This window comes from Elgaria multicarinata, chromosome 8 (assembly GCF_023053635.1).
Source record: "Elgaria multicarinata webbii isolate HBS135686 ecotype San Diego chromosome 8, rElgMul1.1.pri, whole genome shotgun sequence".
NCBI classification, from domain to species: Eukaryota; Metazoa; Chordata; class Lepidosauria; order Squamata; family Anguidae; genus Elgaria; species Elgaria multicarinata.
Window position 1 is genome coordinate 1,607,300 of NC_086178.1, and position 18,663 is coordinate 1,625,962.

The 18,663-nt window shown below is 47.7% G+C and overlaps 1 protein-coding gene across 2 annotated transcripts in view; it reads left to right on the forward strand.

Moving 5' to 3' along the window:
• FGF12 (fibroblast growth factor 12) overlaps positions 1-18,663 on the forward strand; it is a 271,217-nt gene that overhangs the window by 205,787 nt on the left and 46,767 nt on the right. The gene's annotated exons all lie outside the window — the stretch shown is intronic.

Genomic DNA, 18,663 nt, shown 5'->3' on the forward strand with positions numbered 1-18,663 from the left:
TCCCCACCCCCAACAACCAGCTGGCCCTGGTGCAGAAAAAGGTGACATTCTAGTACATCGCTCTTCGTTTTTATGCCTGTTTGGTATAAACTGCTGTGAAGAATAGATTCTGGTCCCATCAACCTGTGTACTCAGCTTCAAGTGAACACCTGAAGGTGTCTCCTGGCAGTCACCCAGATGCTGCTTCCCTGACATTAGCAAGAGCCCTGGCCTGATATTTGCTGGCTTCCACAGAAGCTGATGTTGCAATGACAGATAACGGCCTTGGGTGCATTGTGGCTCAGCCAACTTCTGTATTCAGTGGAGCCACCTTGAATTAGCATATAAATTGGTTGCAATCCAGAAGAATTCTGTACAGGAACGAGTGCGTACCAAGCCAGCCCTTCCATGAAGCTCTGTGAATTGGCCGCCTTAGAGGGCAAGTTGGCTGGTCTGAAGCATGGAGCACAATGCATTTCAGCAGAGCATGCGCTGGCGGATAACGCTCCATATTGATCATATTGATTAGTGCAAAAAGTGCGTTACCCTTTGGTTCCCCCCACCCCAAAGTACGTACAAATATACTTTGGGTTGTTGTTTATTCGTTCAGTCGCTTCCGACTCTTCGTGACTTCATGGACCAGCCCACGCCAGAGCTTTCTGTTGGCCGTTGCCACCCCCAGCTCCCACAAGGTCGAGTCCGTCACCTCCAGAATATCCTCCATCCATCTTGCCCTTGGTCGGCCCCTCTTGTAGGCACCAAAATGTCATGCAAGAATATATCATGTAATTATAATTTCCAGCATGTTATATGTCACTTATGGGTGTGTGTGTGTGTGTGCGTGTGTGTTATGCCCCTGCAGAAAGGATCAGTTCTGTAGCGCATCAGAACTGACTCACCTCTATTGCTTAGAATAGTCACGAGGAAGGTGAGGTGAGAGGTGTGGGTGGGCGTAGTGTGGAATACGGTAAGAAGAAAATACAGTAGAAAGCTTAATAAAAGCCGCCTATTTGACTAATTCTAGTACAATTACTTTTTCAGAAGTGGCAAGAAAGGCCGCGGGGAGGTTACTCACCAAGGGACTCATTTAAAATAAATAATTGATTCTCGCTGATTTATTAAATAGGGCCGTTGCTTTGCTCGTAATGTGTTCATGCTTCACTTGATTGCTGCCTGATTAAAGCTGTTATTGAGGTGCGTGCTGGACCCTTTTCCCCTTTTGGGACTCAAAGCGTGCCTGGGAAACATGCTATCTTGGTTGTTTACGTGGCTCGAAACCAGCGCAACTGAGGTTGCAACCCTGTATGCACTTATCTTGCCCAAATTCAGTGGGAGTTGCTTCTGAGTAGACGTATATAGCGTTGCATTGCAGCAGGCATAATCCACCGAGACGCACTTAGGAATGTTATTTATTTTTATTTTATGGTAAACAGTTTAGTTTATTTAAATCATCATTACGCTGTTCTTCATTCAATGAGTGGTGTACAAAAGATGCAAATCTTAATATAATACAGCATTGGACGGATGCAGCCATGTTGTAAACGCAGCACCACCTCCCTCCTTTCTCCCAGCAGAAGAAACAGGTTGAGGCGGATCTCTACACATTACATAGTGTGAAGCTGGAGCGTGTTCAGAGGCGGGCAACCAGGATGATCAGGGGTCTGGAAACAAAGCCCTGTGAAGAGAGACTGAAAGAACTGGGCTTGTTTAGCCTGGAGAAGAGAAGATTGAGGGGAGACATGATAGCACTCTTCAAATACTTAAAAGGTTGTCACACAGAGGAGGGCCAGGACCTCTTCTCAATCCTCCCAGAGTGCAGGACACAGAATAACAGGCTCAAGTTAAAGGAAGCCAGATTCCAGCTGGACATCAGGAAAAACTTCCTGACTGTTAGAGCAGTACGACAATGGAATCAGTTACCTAGGGAGGTCGTGGGCTCTCTCACACTAGAGGCATTCAAGAGGCAGCTGGACAACCATCTGTCAGGGATGCTTTAGGGTGGATTCCTGCACTGAGCAAGGGGTTGGACTCGATGGCCTTGTAGGCCCCTTCCAACTCTGCTATTCTATGATTCTATAAGATGGAGGATTCTGGGCTATCCTGCTGGAAGAAGGGGAGTCTAGTGCTCTCCCATGTAAAAACAACAATACCTGCCTGCATGTAGTATGCTAGCAGGTCAGGGGCAGGCTTGCTTTCTACAAACAGGGAGGGTGGGGTTTTTTTGTGGGGGGGGATTATTTTTGTCTCTACCTTGGGGCACATTTAAATATTTGATGCCCCTAGAGATGTAAAATTTCTAGAAATGTTGTAGCCATGGAAAGAAAAACAATTCCCCAGAGGGGGTTTTGTGTGTGATAAAAACAGAAATTTTGGGGAAAACTGAAAAAATAAGTCAGACTTATTTTTTTAAGCACTCTTTACAGATCTACAGTCACTCCGTTGCTTTCAGACAGCCTCCCCAACTGGTGCCCTCGAGATATTTTGGGCTTCAGCTCTTGTCAGTTTCAGGCAGCATGGCCAGTGAACGTCAGGCATTGTGGTCCAAAATATCTTGAGGGAACAAGGTTGGGAAAGGCTGCTTTGGGAACATAAATCAGCCTTTTTGTTCCTAAAGTTACATTAGGTATAACTTGATTTGAACATAAATTATCATCATATTTAAAAACGCAGTAATTATTGCCTGAATAAAATATACTTTGAAATCTAATGTACCAAACATGACGATTTCATAAGCAAATCAAATTATACATAACATATTTTAGGTTCCTGTTTTATGACTGACCAGAGGAAGTTTCAGCAGGTAGTCCCTGACACATCAGAATCATCCTAAGAGCCAGAAGAAGCAGGAAGAACTGGAGACAGAGGAAATCAGAAGTACAGCTTCCGTTTCCTGTTTATAAGGAAACACCTAAACCTATTCCTGTTTGTGGGGTGGAGCTTTGGTAAACCAGGTCTGAAGGAAAAGCTGATGAGATTTTATTGATCTAGGAAAGACGCTCCAACCTATTAGGAATGGTAAGAAAACCATATTTATTTTAAGGACCTTTAAGCAATCTCGACCTATTATTTGAAGAGTGACATTTTATTCACTTTTGTAAATAATTTCCCTTAATGAACATCTTATTTTTTGTTCATTTTGAAAAGTTGACCCTATGAAGAGAGATTGAAAGAACTGGGCACGTTTAGCCTGGAGAATAGGAGATTGAGGGGAGACATGAGAGCACTCTTCAAATACTTCAAAGGTTGTCACACAGAGGAGGGCCGGGATCTCTTCTCGATCCTCCCAGAGTGCAGGACACGGAATAACGGGCTCAAGTTAAAGGAAGCCAGATTCCAGCTGGACATCAGGAAAAACTTCCTGACTGTTAGAGCAGTACGACAATGGAATCAGTTACCTAGGGAGATTGTGGGCTCGCCCACACTAGAGTCATTCCAGAGGCAGCTGGACAACCCTCTGTCAGGGATGCTTTAGGGTGGATTCCTGCATTGAGCAGGGGGTTGGACTCGATGGCCTTGTAGGCCCCTTCCAACTCTGCTATTCTATGGTTCTGTGAAACTGAAAAGTATATGGTGCATGTCCAGTTGTCCACTTCCCATGCTCTACGGCTCGCCATTGCTGCGCTTAGCTGGGACGGAAAAGTGTCTTTTGAGGTTTGTCAAGGTGCTGTAAACTGGCAAAGTACAACCGATTGGGGGCTCAGCAACTGCCTACGTTTTGCCACTTGGCCCCTGCATTTCAAACATTTTCCTCTTTTGCCCCCCTCCCCTCAGCAAGTCATACATTTTGAGTGGTTTGCAGAGTGGAACACATTCTATAATGGGTTTGGAATAAACACATTTGCAAATGAGAGTCTCTGGTTCTTTAGAGATATGGCGTGGTTTGGGTTGTGTGTGTTTTTTACCATGGTTTTGTACAGATGTTTTTTTAGATCTATAAAAACCTTATCCCTGGAGAAAAGTTGCCTTTGAAACACGTTGGGAATAAAGAACTGAGCCATATTCTTACACAGCTGCCTTCCTGGATTTCTTTCAGTGGTGGGATTCCTCTTGCTGTTCTCATCTCAACTGCCTCCCCGCCCCCCTGCTGCCCCTTGCCAGTTGCCCTCCCAGACCTGAAGGAGGTGCGAGAGAGAGAGAGAGAGAGAGAGAGAGAGAGAGAGAGAGAGAGTCTGTGACAAGAAGGACGGACAGCAGTCATGTCACAGGAAACTGCTTATACCCATTCAGACCATTGGTCCGTCTAGCCCTGCACTGTCAACACTCACTGGCAGCAATGGCTCTCCGGGGTTTCAAGCAGGACAATCCCGGGATAAACCTTAGCTCTAGCTACGGCCTTTGGCTCCTTTCCCTCCCTCCTATGTTGAACCTCCCCAAAGCTAGTCCCTGACAACAACAACAACAACAACAACAACAATAATAATAATACATTTATTTGTTACCTACCTCTCCCTCCAGAACAAAGTCTCATGGAGCCTGTGTTTGCTTTTCCATCTTTAACCCATGTTATTGCTTAAGACGACAGACATTTCTAGAATTCCAGGCCTTAATCTTTTATCTTTTTTTATTGTTTTAATCGGAACTCCTTTGCTGCTGACACACAGTCCCTGGCTGCTTAACTCCGGCTCTGAATTCCATCTGAGCAGGCAAAGGGTAATTCAATTATGTAGTGGAAACGGTTTAAAAAGCGAAGCGTGCGAAGTGCAATATTAGAAACCCCGTCCTTCTTCCGAGCAAGGGGCCGATGCATGTGGATTCGGTTTGTGCAGCTGATAGCTCAAAGTGCAGGAATGTAGAATGTGTGTGTGTTTAAAAGCTCAAATTAACGTTTTTTAGAAGTCCTTTTCCGATGGTTTTCATTTCCTCTCCCAGTTCAGCCTCTTTATTCTCTCCGTCGCTTTGCATGATAATAAGCTGCCACCAGGGACCGAGCTGTGTCTTAGCAGAAGGTTTTCCATGCTCCTGGTTGTGTTAGAACTACTGCATCACTGCCTTTCCAAGACTGGGACTGTTTCATCTCCGTTAATTCAAGGTTGTTGGTTGGAACTGAGCATATGATGCTGAATTTTTAACAAGCTGATAAGCCCCTGGGGCTTTTTGGGGTGTGTGTGTGTGTCTGTGGGTACATGCCAGGGATGGGGAGAGGGGGGGGAGAATGTGTATGACTTTTGGCACTCAGCTACCCCTGCTGATGCTGCCGCTGCTATGGTTGTTGTACTAACATTTAACTAGGTGCCGTACAGCACCGGTTTAAAAAGCACAGAGTGCAAGCTGCAATATTAGAAACCCCGTCCTTCTTCCGAGCGAGGAAGTGTGTGGATTTGGGTTGTGCAGCTGATAGCTCGAAGTGCAGGCATGTAGCTTCATGCTGTACTTCAGAGCTTATTGCTAATAAAGGCATGGGGTGATGATGCAAAAGGTGTGTGTGTGTGTGTGTGTGTGTGTGTGTGTGTGTGTGTGTTTAAAAGCTCAAAATAACATTTTTTTAGAAGTGCCAGCTCACGTCTTGTTAGGATGGTTTGCCCGCCCTTAGTGCCCTTCATATTAGAGGCCTTCAAGAGGCAGCTGGACAGCCATCTGCCAGGGATGCTTTAGGGTGGATTCCTGCACTGAGCAGGGGGTTGGACTTGATGGCCTTAGAGGCCCCTTCCAACTCTACTATTCTATAAACCCCTATCATTCCTAGTAGCCACCGTGGGAATGGCAGTCCTGACACCAGGTTGGAAATCCTGCTGATCAGAACATGAATTTGACCTTTAAACACACATAATAGTTAAAGGTGCAGGAGCTATACTAGAGTGACCAGATTTAAAAGAGGGCAGGGCTCCTGCAGCTTTAACTGGTGTGATGAAGAGCAAATTTCACCAGGTTCTCCATATATACAAATGACACCTGCTGAAATTTCCTTTTCAGTACAGCTGTTAAAGATACAGGAGCCCTGTCCTCCTTTTCATATGGTCACCCTAGCTAATCCCAGCATCTTTTCAGCAGGCCTCGTCTACCCTAAGACCCTCCCTATTATGGAGACCTGTCATTTAAACTTTGCTCTGCATTCTATTTCTGTGAGCGGCTTTATCTATGAATGTCCAGAGTGGGGCCTTTTCTGTGTTGGCCCTATGACCTTGGAATTCATTCCCCAGGGAGGCCTAGCAGGCGTCTATAGCTTTGGGGGTTCAGTGTTTTGTATTTGGAAAGTCTTTCAGCTCATAGTTGTCATTTTGTTTCTTGGACTCAGCAATAACTTATAAATAAAATAAATATAAGGAGGAAGAAAAAGTGAGTGAGAGCAGATGAGCTTATGAACAGGTTCTAGTTTGGGCCACGGCATATTCACCACCTTCCCTCTCAATGTCAATCTGGAAAATGTGCATTTCAAACAAAAAATTCAATTGTGAAAAAAAAAACACTTTAAAAAATGTGCGTTTTCCCCAACTGATAATGTGCATTTTTCCCAATTCAAAAATAGAGAGAGATGCCGTGGGGAATATAAACAAGGCGAAACAAGCGTCAAAGAAGAATTCAGAGAATCTGAACGAGCTGGTACACTGCATTATTTACCCATTCCTACTCTGGCTGCATTCCAGTTTGTCAATCACCTCCTTAAACTGGACGCAGGACTCCAACAAAAGGCTACTAAATTCTCAGCAGCATTTCACAGGTGTTTCTGGATGGGTCTCCGTGGAATTCCACTTCTGATATTGTTGATGCTCAGAGTTGAAGTCTCTGCATTTTCAAGTCAACATGTTTTGGCATCAGAGTCCTCCCCAATCCAGTACAGGGGTCACGGTGCCGGGTTGCAAGCACTGGAAAATGACACCCTTTATTTCAGCTGTGGTGATTTCCACATTGAATCCATTTTAGTTCAGCATTCAGATGGCCAAATTTGGAATTTCCAACGGTGTCTCATTTTTATAGAGTTTTTCTAGCAGAGTTTTGAAAGGATAGGGGAAAACATTATATCCATAGTTCTACAGAGTCTCAAACTTGTTTTCTCTGGCCATAGCTAGACCTAAGGTTTATCCCTGGATCGTCCAGGGGGTCAAACCTGTTCACCTAGGTGACACACAGGGGATCCAGTGCTCAGGCAGGGGCGAACCCTGTATGATTCCAGGATAAGCCTTAGGTCTAGCTGTGGCCTCTGTCTCCAGATAAAAGAGTACTTGATAACAGAAGACCCTCTTTGCAACACATCCCAGGAATGAAATAAAAGTGCTCTAAAATTTATCCACATTAGAGAGTGCTTTTATTATTATTATTTGTGTCTGTTTTGTTCATTGGTCACTATTCCATAATTCTGCATTCTTTCTTCCACAGTTCTCATGTATTTTTATTATCATGCATAGAAATCAGTTATGTCTGTGCATGTATATACATTGTATAACGTTAACTTTCGTTTTCATATCTGCAGCAGTTTTGAGTTTGGGGGACAACAATAGATTTATGAATAAATGCAAATTGTCTGGAGTGCATATGGGGAATTTCAATTTTCTTTCCCTTGGGATTGTAACTCTTTGGTAGTTTTGGTAGTGACCATGCCATGATGGAATGTTCCACACAAGAGGACTCTGCTAGTTTCCTTCTGGCAGGATGGCTTTCAAACCATTGACGTCATGTGTTTAATCAGTTCTTTTTGATTTAGGGGCCAATTCGGAAGACACCTTAAACCCTCCTGGTTAAGGCTTTTGGTTATGCAGCAGGGTTTAAGGTGTCTTATGCAATGTGTTTCCCTGTCTACTCACTAACCAGAGTTGGACCATCTGCAGCAGAGTTAGGGGCTCTAGAATCATAGAATCATAGAATAGTAGAGTTGGAAGGGGCCTATAAGGCCATCGTATCCAACCCCCTGCTCAGTGCAGGAATCCACCCTAAAGCATCCCTGACAGAGGGTTGTCCAGCTGCCTCTTGAAGGCCTCTAGTGTGGGAGAGCCCACAACCTCACCAGGCAACTGATTCCATTGTCGTACTGCTCTAACAGTCAGGAAGCTTTTCCTGATGTCCAGCTGGAATCTGGCTTCCTTTAACTTGAGCCCGTTATTCCGTGTCCTGCACTCTGGGAGGATCGAGAAGAGATCCTGGCCCTCCTCTGTGTGACCACCTTTCAGGTATTTGAAGAGTGCTCTCATGTCTCCCCTCAGCCTTCTCTTCTCCAGGCTAAACAGGCCCAGGGGGGAGTCCACACACCATTCCGAAGGTGCCCCAAAGCCCCTTGAGGGCACCCCGAAAACGATCATGTATCACATACCTTAATCGTCCCCAGAAGAGGAGGAGGAGGAGGCGTGTTTGGTAACGGCAGCCCTTCTTCTCCCGCCTCCGTTCCGTTGTGTTTTGTTCTCCTCCCTCTCGGCGCGAAGCGTCAGCGTCCGTACCCTGAAGGGAACGCTGAGCAGGCGTTGCGCGTGGCGGACCCAGCGCTCATCATGTGGCAGCGCCGGTACGTGACCGCCCAACAGTTGGCCGGTTTCCGCCCATACAAGGTAAGGCAGTTTTCTGGGGGCAAAAGAGCCATGTGAAGCTCCCAGCTTCGGCTGGCCTTGCTCTCTGTCCCTTTGGAAAGCGACGGTCTGAGCACGCGTGTAGAAATAGGCAGCTTGCAAGTATGTTGCTGCGCTCCTGGTTCCCCCGTCGCACTACCCTGATTCCTGGGGCGAGGAAAGGGGAGGGCGCCTCCCACGCCCCCGGGACCGCACAGGGGCCGCCGCCCCCGCCCCGCTGCTGGTAGCTCTCGCAGGGCCTGCTGGCTAAAGGAAAACGGAGCCAGGAGCAGCCCGCCCGCAGTCTGCACTGCCAAAACACGCCTCCTCCTCCGCTTCTTCTGGGGACGATTAAGGTATGTGCTACATGACCGTTTTCGGGGCGCCCTCAAGGGGCTTTGGGGCGCCTTCGGAACGGTGTGTGGACTCCCCCATGTTCTTTCAGTCTCTCCTCATAGGGCTTTGTTTCCAGACCCTTGATCATCCTGGTTGCCCTTCTCTGAACATGCTCCAGCTTGTTTGCATCCTAACCATGGCTTAAAGTGTTGCGTGAGACAGCACAGCTTGGGGTTAGTGCTAACCCCAGAGAACCATAGTTTCTCTAACCACAGAGCCTGAAGTGTCGTCTGAACAGGCCCTATGTAGAATCATAGAATCATAGAATAGTAGAGTTGGAAGGGGCCTATAAGGCCATCGGGTCCAACCCCCCTGCTCAATGCAGGAATCCACCCTAAAGCATCCCTGACAGATGCTTGTCCAGCTGCCTCTTGAAGGCCTCTAGTGTGGGAGACCACAACCTCCCAAGGTAACTGGTTCCATTGTCGTCCTGCTCTAACAGTCAGGAAGTTTTTCCTGATGTCCAGCCATGATGGGAGAGCTCTTCTGTTGTGATGGGAGAGCTCCAGCCCACACTACGTTTTCCTTGATTCCCAGGCTCAGAAGCCACTATACATATGTGGGAACACCCAGATGTTCTCTGCAGCCCATACCCTCCTTCAGCCCAGAAGGGATGCCCCTCCTTGCCTGCCGTAAACAATGCAAAGTGCCCATGTAGTGGTGCGAAGGGTCCCATCCAAGTTGGGAGGGGTCTCAGTGCGTTCCCAGTAGCACCATCATGGGCAGTGCCCCAGGGCTCACCCATTTGGAATCAAAAGGGGCTGAATTCTGTGTCAGGTGCAGGGCAGCCTGTCACTAATCAGTCTCTTTCTTGAAAGACTCCCTCATTTTGCAATTCTTTTCTGTTCTTGCTCTTCCTGCTCTATCCATTTCCCAAATGAAGCAGGTTTTGAGTGGGTAGGGGGAGTTTCAAATGGGGTGAGAGTCAGATGAAACCGTTACACGTTTCCTTTCCTCCCCCTCCCCCCCCCCCATTTCTCCGGCAGGAAATAAACCTTTTTCAGAATGTTAATTGCTGCAGGGACGGCGTGTGGCGAGGGCATAAAACTCAGCGGAGTGGCAGCCCTGGCATTTTTTCAATGCAATTTAAGCTCTGCCCTATATTCTGGCAGGTGTTTGAGAGGTGGAATTATCTGCTGTAATTCTGCCATCTCTGTAAAACACTGACTTTGCCGCTGAACTTAAAAACAAAACAAAAAAGTGCAATTGATATTTGAGCCTGAAGGGTTCCCCCACCCGCTGCCTCTCTCAAGTAACGCTAGAATGTCTGAGGAGTTTTCAACGAATTTATTATGACATAAGCTTTCACGGCCTACAGCCCACTTCATCAGATGCATTAAACGGAGTGGGTTGTAGTCCACAAAGGCTTATGCCACAATACATGCGCGAGCCTTTAAGGTGCCTCAAGACAAAATGAAAGGAAGGACTTCTTCACACAGCGCAGAATTAAATTATGGAACTCACTACCACAAGATGTAGTGACGGCCACCAATCTGGATGGCTTTAAAAGGGGGTTGGTTGGATAAATTCCTGAAGGCAAAGGCTATCCATGGCTACTAGCCCTGATGGTTGTGTGCTATCTCCAGTATTCATGGCAATAAGCCTGTGTGGACCCCTGAGGATGAGCTTAGGGTAGGGTGACCCTATGAAAAGGAGGACAGGGCTCCTGTATCTTTAAGTTGCATAGAAAAGGGAATTTCAGCAGGTGTCATTTGTATGCATGTGGCACCTGGTGAAATTTCCTCTTCATCACAACAGTTAAAGCTGCAGGAGCTATACTGCAGATATACTGTGACCAGATTTAAAAGAGGGCAGGGCACCTGCAGCTTTAACTGTTGGATGAAAGGGAAATTTCCCCAGGTTCTCCATATATACAAAGGACACCTGCTGAAATTTCCTTTTCAATACAACTGTTAAAGATACAGGAGCCCTGTCCTCCTTTTCATAGGGTCACCCTAGGGTTGGATAAATTCCTGAAGGCAAAGGCTATCCATGGCTACTAGCCCTGATGGTTGTGTGCTATCTCCAGTATTCATGGCAATAAGCCTGTGTGCACCGGTTGCTGGGGAACATGGGCGGGAGGGTGCTGTTGCACCATGTCCTGCCTTGTTGGTCCCTGGCCGATGGCTGGTGGGCCACTGTGCGAACAGAGTGCTGGACTAGATGGACCCTGGGTCTGATCCTGCAGGGCTCTTCTTAGGTTCTTGTGCTGTTTTTATGGCAACAGCCTAACACAGCAACCCTTCTAGAAAGTTACACAAGACTCTTTTCAAAGCATGGAGATGCAGGGCTGGTGGTACAGAATTGGAAGCATCCACTTTTGTCAAGCAGATCAGACGATGGTTTGCCGCCTACAGAGAGCGCAGCCACCGTCTGTGCAAGGAGAGAGTAGAACAGCGCATCCACTGGAAGCCCAGCTTTTGTGTCAGCCAGCCTGTGCTGGTTTGGGAGTGGATCCCCTCTGCCATTGGCAGAGCCAAGAGGCGGTCTCCTTGGGTCCTTCCTTTTTGGGTTTCCTTCTGCAATGTTGGCCCTGCTTTGAAGGCATGCTGCTCCAGGGACAAGGAGGGGCTTATCCCGGCGCTGAATCCGGGCCCTCTCCGTCCGCCACACTCCCCAGCTCTGCCCCAGATGCGCTCGCAATCGTGTTAAAAGCTTTCCGGCTTGTCGAAATCACTCTCTTGATGGAAACGAGAGATGACGGGGAGATGGTGAACCTCGCTGCGTCTTCACTGCTTCCCTCCCGAGGAAGTGAGGCTTTTCCCTTTTAAGGGGCTGAGGGCTCTGTGTAGGATGTATTATTGATAGCGGTGCGTGGGTGGCGTGTCTGTGCGCGCATAGGCAGGAACCACCGTCTCCAAGCCCCAGTGGGTAATGGCTGCGGTCGGCGCAGAGGTGGGCCCCTCCCTGCCTGAAGCTTTCTGAGATGAGATCGTGTGCTGTGCTTTGAGTGGGGATCTTGACAAGTCTAGGACGGGATGAGAGATCCAAACGCCGTGGGAAAGCGGAAAGGACCTGGGAAGTGTGCACACTCGTGTGTGAGAAACTGTAGCTGCCTAAATTCCTGCACCACAAATGGAGCTGCGTTATGCCCTCTAGGCCAGGACTGTTTGATGAGCAGCAGACTTGCAGGGGCTATTTCTCAGTCTCGCTTATTTTGTCAGCTCCTTTTGGCTGGACGTGCTGGGGTTTGAACCCGGGACCTCGTCCTCTTGAGCAGTGGGGTCTAGCTATGAAAGCCACATGGCCCCGTCCGGTTTCCGTTGAATCTGGGTCACCTTGGCTCTGAGAGCGGCAAGAAAGTGGGGTCACTCAGAGCCCTCTCTGGTACTCCGGGGAGATTTGTCTCTGTTTTATACAGTGAATGGTTTCATTTCCTGACTGTCACCATCAATCAGATGAGTTCTAATCAGCCTTCAGTGAATGCACCTTTTAATTGTAAAATATATTATACGTGTTGCAATTACTAGCCTTTTTGTAGGCAGCGCATCAATAATCCTCCTCCTCCTCCTCCTCCTCCTCCTTCTTGACTTAAGGATACCCAGGAGCTCTGTGCATTGTCAGTTTTCCTGGTCCCCCAGGGAATCACACATTCTGGCAAACTGACATGGGACACCCAAATCAGTGAGACTTCTTTATTGCAAGAAATCTCAAGGCAAAAGCTTAGTGGTTACTCACTTCAGAAATGACATAGCTGATGGTCAGTAGCTCTAGGCTCCAAGAAATTCCAGAACAGAACATTCAAAAGCTAATTACTACTACCGTGAAGACATCCTCATTAAGATGGTTTCCCCGTTTCCATCTCCATGGTTCCGAACACAAGAGAAAGTCAATCCATACATGGATTCCAAACCCGGACGAGGGAGGGAAAGATTCCAGGCATACATTTAGGCCCTTTCTATACCATCTGTTTTTCGAGGGATCATCCCAGTGCGTCCAAATGACGCACAGGCGATCCTGGGATCAGGGAGGGATGATGATGATTGCGTTTATATCCTGCCTTTTTTCCTGCAAGGAACCCAAGGCGGTGCGCATAATCCTCCTCCTCCTCCTCTCCATTTTATCCTCACAACAACAAACCTGTGAGGTGGGTTGGGCTGAGAGTCTGTGACTGGCCCAAAGTCAACCAGTGGGTTTCCGGTTTCCACGGCCGAGTGGGGACTAGAACCTGGATCTCCCGACTCCCAGTCCAACACTCTAGCCACTACACCGGCACACTGGAAATGGATGATCCCTCCATTTCCCCGGGATAACTGAGACCTCAGTTATTCCGGTTTTATCTGCGGTTCCAGGACGATCCTGAGGACCGCAGGCAGTGTGGGCGCCTGTCCAAGCTTCTTCCCTCTTCCCCACAGGTAGCGGGGGTCATCAGAGGGCAGGAGCCAGAATGGGGGGGAGTCCAGGGCCATCCAGGATGGGGTGGGGAGTGGGGTCGGGGCCTTTTTTTAAAAAAAACAAAAACACAAACTCCTTAATTTTTGCTGTACCACAAGTGCGCTCCAGCTCTTTCTCTTAAAAAAAAAAAAAAAAAAGGTGCCCGTGACGTTGCGCGGCCCGTGTAGACTGAGGGCAACGATCCTGGAAGCAGGCAAGTCCGGGATCGCCCCCTCTCCCTCCCTCTACACCCGTAGGTGTAGAAAGGGCCTAAGTCACAATTGTTTAAAACCCAGGTTATCTGGAGCTGCAGCCTCCTGGTCAAAATGGCTGCCTCAGAAAAGTCTGCAGGGTGGCAGCGAGGGCATCTGTCTCTAACACACATGGAGCCCAATCCACCAAGACATTCTCTTGCTTAAGCCCCTTTGAAGAAAACATTTTCAGTGGCACAGGGAGGGTTTGCCATTGGGATGTTCTTCCTCATGAATGGAAGTGTCTTGGTCCACCACTTCTTCGAGGTGGGTTTCACCATTACCTTCTTCCTTGTTAGATTTCTTTTGCTTGGCCTCTGGAAATCTTCTGCGGAAACCAGATTGATGGGAAGGAGGAAAGGATAGGAGGGTTCCCCCCATCACCTTGCTGTGGGAATTAGTCCTATAACCCCAACATGCCTCAGCCAGCCGTGGTGACTGGGGAACTCTGGGAGTTATGGGACATAGGAAGCACCCTTCGATCCCGACATGTCCTGAAGTCTCAAGGCGAGTGACTGACAACATATTTAGCCGCTCGACGGTGGTGACCCTCGTGGCTACGGTGTTCTTGGGAGCTGCCCTCCACCCTCTGAAGATGCCTTCTAGTCTTCACAAACATTGGTTCTAAGCCGTGGCCCCCAGCAAAGGGTGGACGGCCATGTTGATTTGTTGCTGTATGATTTGGCAGGCTGCTGTTTCTATTTGCACCTTCCATTCTGGGACGTGTCAAAGCTTTTAGGCATAAGTGTGAGAGAGGGGTGGGGTGATGAGGGGGGTGGGGTGGACACCCTTTGAGAGTTCAGTTTATGTTTTTACCAGGCTGCTTACCATTTCGTTTTATCTCAGAGAGGTAAAGAGCGATTAAATTTTAAAGCCCTTGAAGGAATCTGTAATAACCCTGCACTTAAATCTCTTGTTCAGCCTTAAAGCAGGCAGAATGATGCATCTTAAAAGTTCTTGCGGATATTGAAAAAATGGAAGATACTCTAAAATCAGGCTGGCACACCTGATGACCTGCCGGGCTAAATGCAGCCCCAGCAGCCATTTCGGGTCGTCCCCTTCCATCCCTCCTGGAGCGTGATGAACCGCCTGGGTTTGCAGCCTGACTGCCCAAGTTGTGTTCTGCTGGTAGACCATAACCACGTGCTTAGTCTTTAAGGAAGAGAAATGCATTGAGTTCACGTTTTACAGCAAAGTGACTTAATTGCGCACTTTTGAACCACTACACGAAACAAAACTCTGTTATCCTTTGAAATTTCCACTCCTCTGAATTTTGCAGCCCCCCAAAATGTGGGCATAAACCACACCCCAGAAAGCATGTATTCATAAAAATAACATTCAGAACTGCATTATGTTCGGGAAACGGCTTGCAAAAATCATTTTTATTAGAGGAAATTGCATACAAAAACACTTGTATTGGGAGAAATGTGCACAAAAATGAATTACAAATTTTCATGCACACGTAAAAAACAACAATCCTACATAATTCAGGGATGAACTGAACTTGTTTTAAAGCTAAATTTGGACTTTTAAGGCCACCGTTGCAGTTTGCTGCAAAAATTGAATACAAAACCACCAGGTGTTTTTTCTTCTGCTGCTGCTGTAGCAAATTGGAGGGTGATGTCGGCCACACCTAAAACCGGGGTGTGGGGGGCAGTGGGGTCACATTCTACTTCTAGGGAAAGCATCCTCCTGTGTTCATCTCCTGTGGTACCTGAAGGTTGGCTAGAGCATGAGATGTAGGAGAGGATTCCAAGTCATGTTCTGAGGTGCAAAATCAGCTAGTGCTGAGTCCAAGGCTATCCAGGTTCGATTTTTATCTTGAAATTATACAATGTCTTTCATTGTAAAATCCCCTCTATGGCAGTCCTTCAGTTAAAGCCACCATGACGAAGATGTCATGAGGTAATTCCCTAATTCCTCCCGTGGGGCTTTCTCAGTTCAGGAAGTGCAGGCCACTTGGGAGGCCGCCGAACAAAGATGTGTAACAGAGAGAAGATAAAACACGCGCACGACCCTTCACCACCCTTGCAATGATTAGGTGAGCTCAGAAACTCTGCCAAAAGAAATTCAAAATTCTGCCTCAGAGAAGTGGAAGACACAAACCCTCAGGAAAACACACACAAAGAAACTGTGCTCCAACCTCTGCCAATGGTGAGTCCTACCTGTGAGGAATTGTTGGAGTATTTCTCCTCCCCTGGGAGAACGGAGGTGAAATTCCCGTCGTCTGCCCTCCCCAATTTCTCTGGCCGCAAATAGGCTGGAGAATTCTGAGAGGCCGTTTGCTCACAGCTCTAGAAGCAACGGACATGAAAGCAAAATGTACTACGGAAGGAGTTTCTTCACTTGCTCCAGCTAGACAAAGCTGGCTGGCCCGGCCGGCCGGCCCAACCTTCTGACATTTGGGCAATCAAAGCCGATGAATAGCTCTTTTAGTGTGCAACTGTAGAATCAGCAAGAAAAAAAGAAGAAGGAATTGATTTAACCTGGCCTTTACCTTGCAGTGAATAAATGAAAAGGCGAAATGTGTCCCTGGGTGTTTTCTACCCTTAGCCACTCAATAACCTGCCTTCACCGCACCTCAAGTGGATGAGGAGAAACAGTCCCTTGCACAGACCGCTATTAAAGGTCATTTGGTTTTGTAAGAAAATGAGAGAACCAGCCCACGTCTCTCGATCAGCACAAAGCGTGGTTCCACAGAACTCTCCAGCGATTGCACCCAACTAGATCAGAGTCTTGGTGGCCATGTTAGCTTGCTGTGTATGTGTGTGTGTGTGTGTAGTGGTAATAGAGAATGTAGAACTGCTCAACTCCTATTTTGCTTCTGTCTTCTCCCAAACGGAGAACACGGTGCAATCTTGCATAAGTAGCATCGCTGGCCAAGTGTAAATCTGTCCATTTGGCTTTTCCTCAGTTCTCCATTTTTTCCCCAGTCCTAAGTTTGTTTTGTCCCAACCTTTGAGAAAGTGGCCAAGTTTGCCAATGACACCAAACTTTTTAAGGTTATTAAAACATAAAGAGCTTGTGAAGAGCTCCAAGGGATCTCTCCAAGCTGGGAGAGTAGGCATCCAAATGGCAGGTGCGGTTCAGTGTAAGCAAATGTACAGTGGTGCACGTTGGGGGGGAAAAGAACCCCAAAACCCAACTTCAAGTATAACCTGATAGGATCTGAGCTGGTGGTAACTGAGCAAGAAAGAGATCTTGGGATTGTGGTGGACAACTCAATGAAAATGTCCAGCCAGTGTGCAGCTGCTGTAAAGAAGGCAAACTCCATTTTAGGCATAATTAGTAAAGGAATTGAGAATAAAACTGCCAGTATCCTACTGCCTTTATACAAATCTATGGTGCGACCACACTTAGAAAGCTATGTACAGTTCTGGTCACCACACCGAAAAAAAAGATATAGAGCTGGAAAAAGTGCAGAAAATTGCGACTAAAATGATCAAAGGACTGGAGCATCTCCCCTATGAGGGAAGGTTACAACAGCTGGGATAGTTTATCTTAGCAAAAAGGTGAGTAAGGTGGGACATGACAGAAGCATACAAAATTATGCCTGGTGTGGAGAATGTGGACAGGGAGGCATTTTTCTCCCTCTATCATAATACCAGAACCCATTGGGGTCATCCCATGAAGCTAATTTGTTGGAGAGCCAGGACAAATAAAAGGAAGGGCTTCTTCACACAGCGCAGAGTTAAATCAAGATGTAGTGATGGCCACCAATTTGGATAGCTTTAAAAGGGGGTTGGATAAATTCCTGGAGGAGAAGAAGGCTGTCAATGGCTACTAGCCCTGATGGTTGTGTGCTACCTCCAGTATTCGTGGCCGTAAACCTGTGTGCACCAGTTGCTGGGGAACATGGGTGGGAGGGGGCTGTTGCACCATGTCCTGCTTTGTTGGTCCCTGGCCGATGGCTCATTGGCCACTGTGCGAACCGAGTGCTGGACTAGATGGACCCTTGGTCTGATCCGGCATCAGGGCTCTTCTGATGTCAGGGCTAAGGAACACAAGTCCTACGATGGAAATTTGAAGGAACTGCTTATGTTTAGCCTGACAAAGAAAAGATGTAGGCGCACTCTCCAAACACTCGAAGGGCTGTCACATAGAAGAGAGCAAGATCTATTCCCTGTTTCCCGGAGAGCAGGACTAGATCTAATGGAAAGAGGAGGGCCAGGATCACTTCTCGATGCTCCCAGAGTGCAGGACACGGAATAACAGGCTCAAGTTAAAGGAAGCCAGATTCCAGCTGGACATCAGGAAAATCTTCCTGACTGTTAGAGCAGTCCGACAATGGAATCAGTTACCTAGGGAGGTGGTGGGCTCTCCCACACTAGAGGCCTTCAAGAGGCAGCTGGACAACCATCTGTCAGGGATGCTTTAGGGTGGGTTCCTGCATTGAGCAGGGGGTTGGATTTGATGGCCTTTTAGGCTCCTTCCAACTCTACTATTCTATGATTCTATGACTTAAGTTACAGAAAGACAGATTTTGTTTGGACACTAGGAAAAACGTCTTGATGGTAAGATCAGTTGGATAATGGAACCAATTGCTGGGGGCCAGGAGGCAGGACTCTTTCTGCCTGGAGGTCTGCCAGCAGAGGCTGGAGTGCCATCTGCCAGAAAGGCTCTTGCTCAGGGTTTCCTGCATCAAGCAGGGACTTCGACTCGATGGCCTTCAAAGCCGCCTCCAGCCCTGTGATTCTAGGATTGCAAGTAGGCTGTCCTGGACGGGGTTGCACTCCCCCTAAAGGATCGGGTCCGTAGTTTGGGGGTGCTCTTGGATCCAGAACTGTCACTTGAGGCACAGGTGAACTCAGTGGCAAAGAGCACCTTTTATCAGCTCAGGCTGATATACCAGCTGCGCCCTTATCTGGACAGAGATAGCTTAGCTACAGTTATCCATGCTCTGATAACCTCTCGTTTGGATTACTGCAATGCGTTATACGTGGGGCTGCCTTTGAAAACGGTCCGGAAACTTCAACTGGTGCAAAACAGGGCAGCAAGGTTATTAACAGGGACTGGCCGGCGAGATCACATTACGCCAGTCCTTTTACAACTTCACTGGCTGCCAGTCCAGGTCCGGGCCCAATTCAAAGTGCTGGTATTAACATTTAAAGCCCTAAACGGTTTGGGGCCAGGTTATCTGAAGGAACGCCTCCTCCCATATGTACCTACCCGGACCTTAAGATCATCTACAGGGG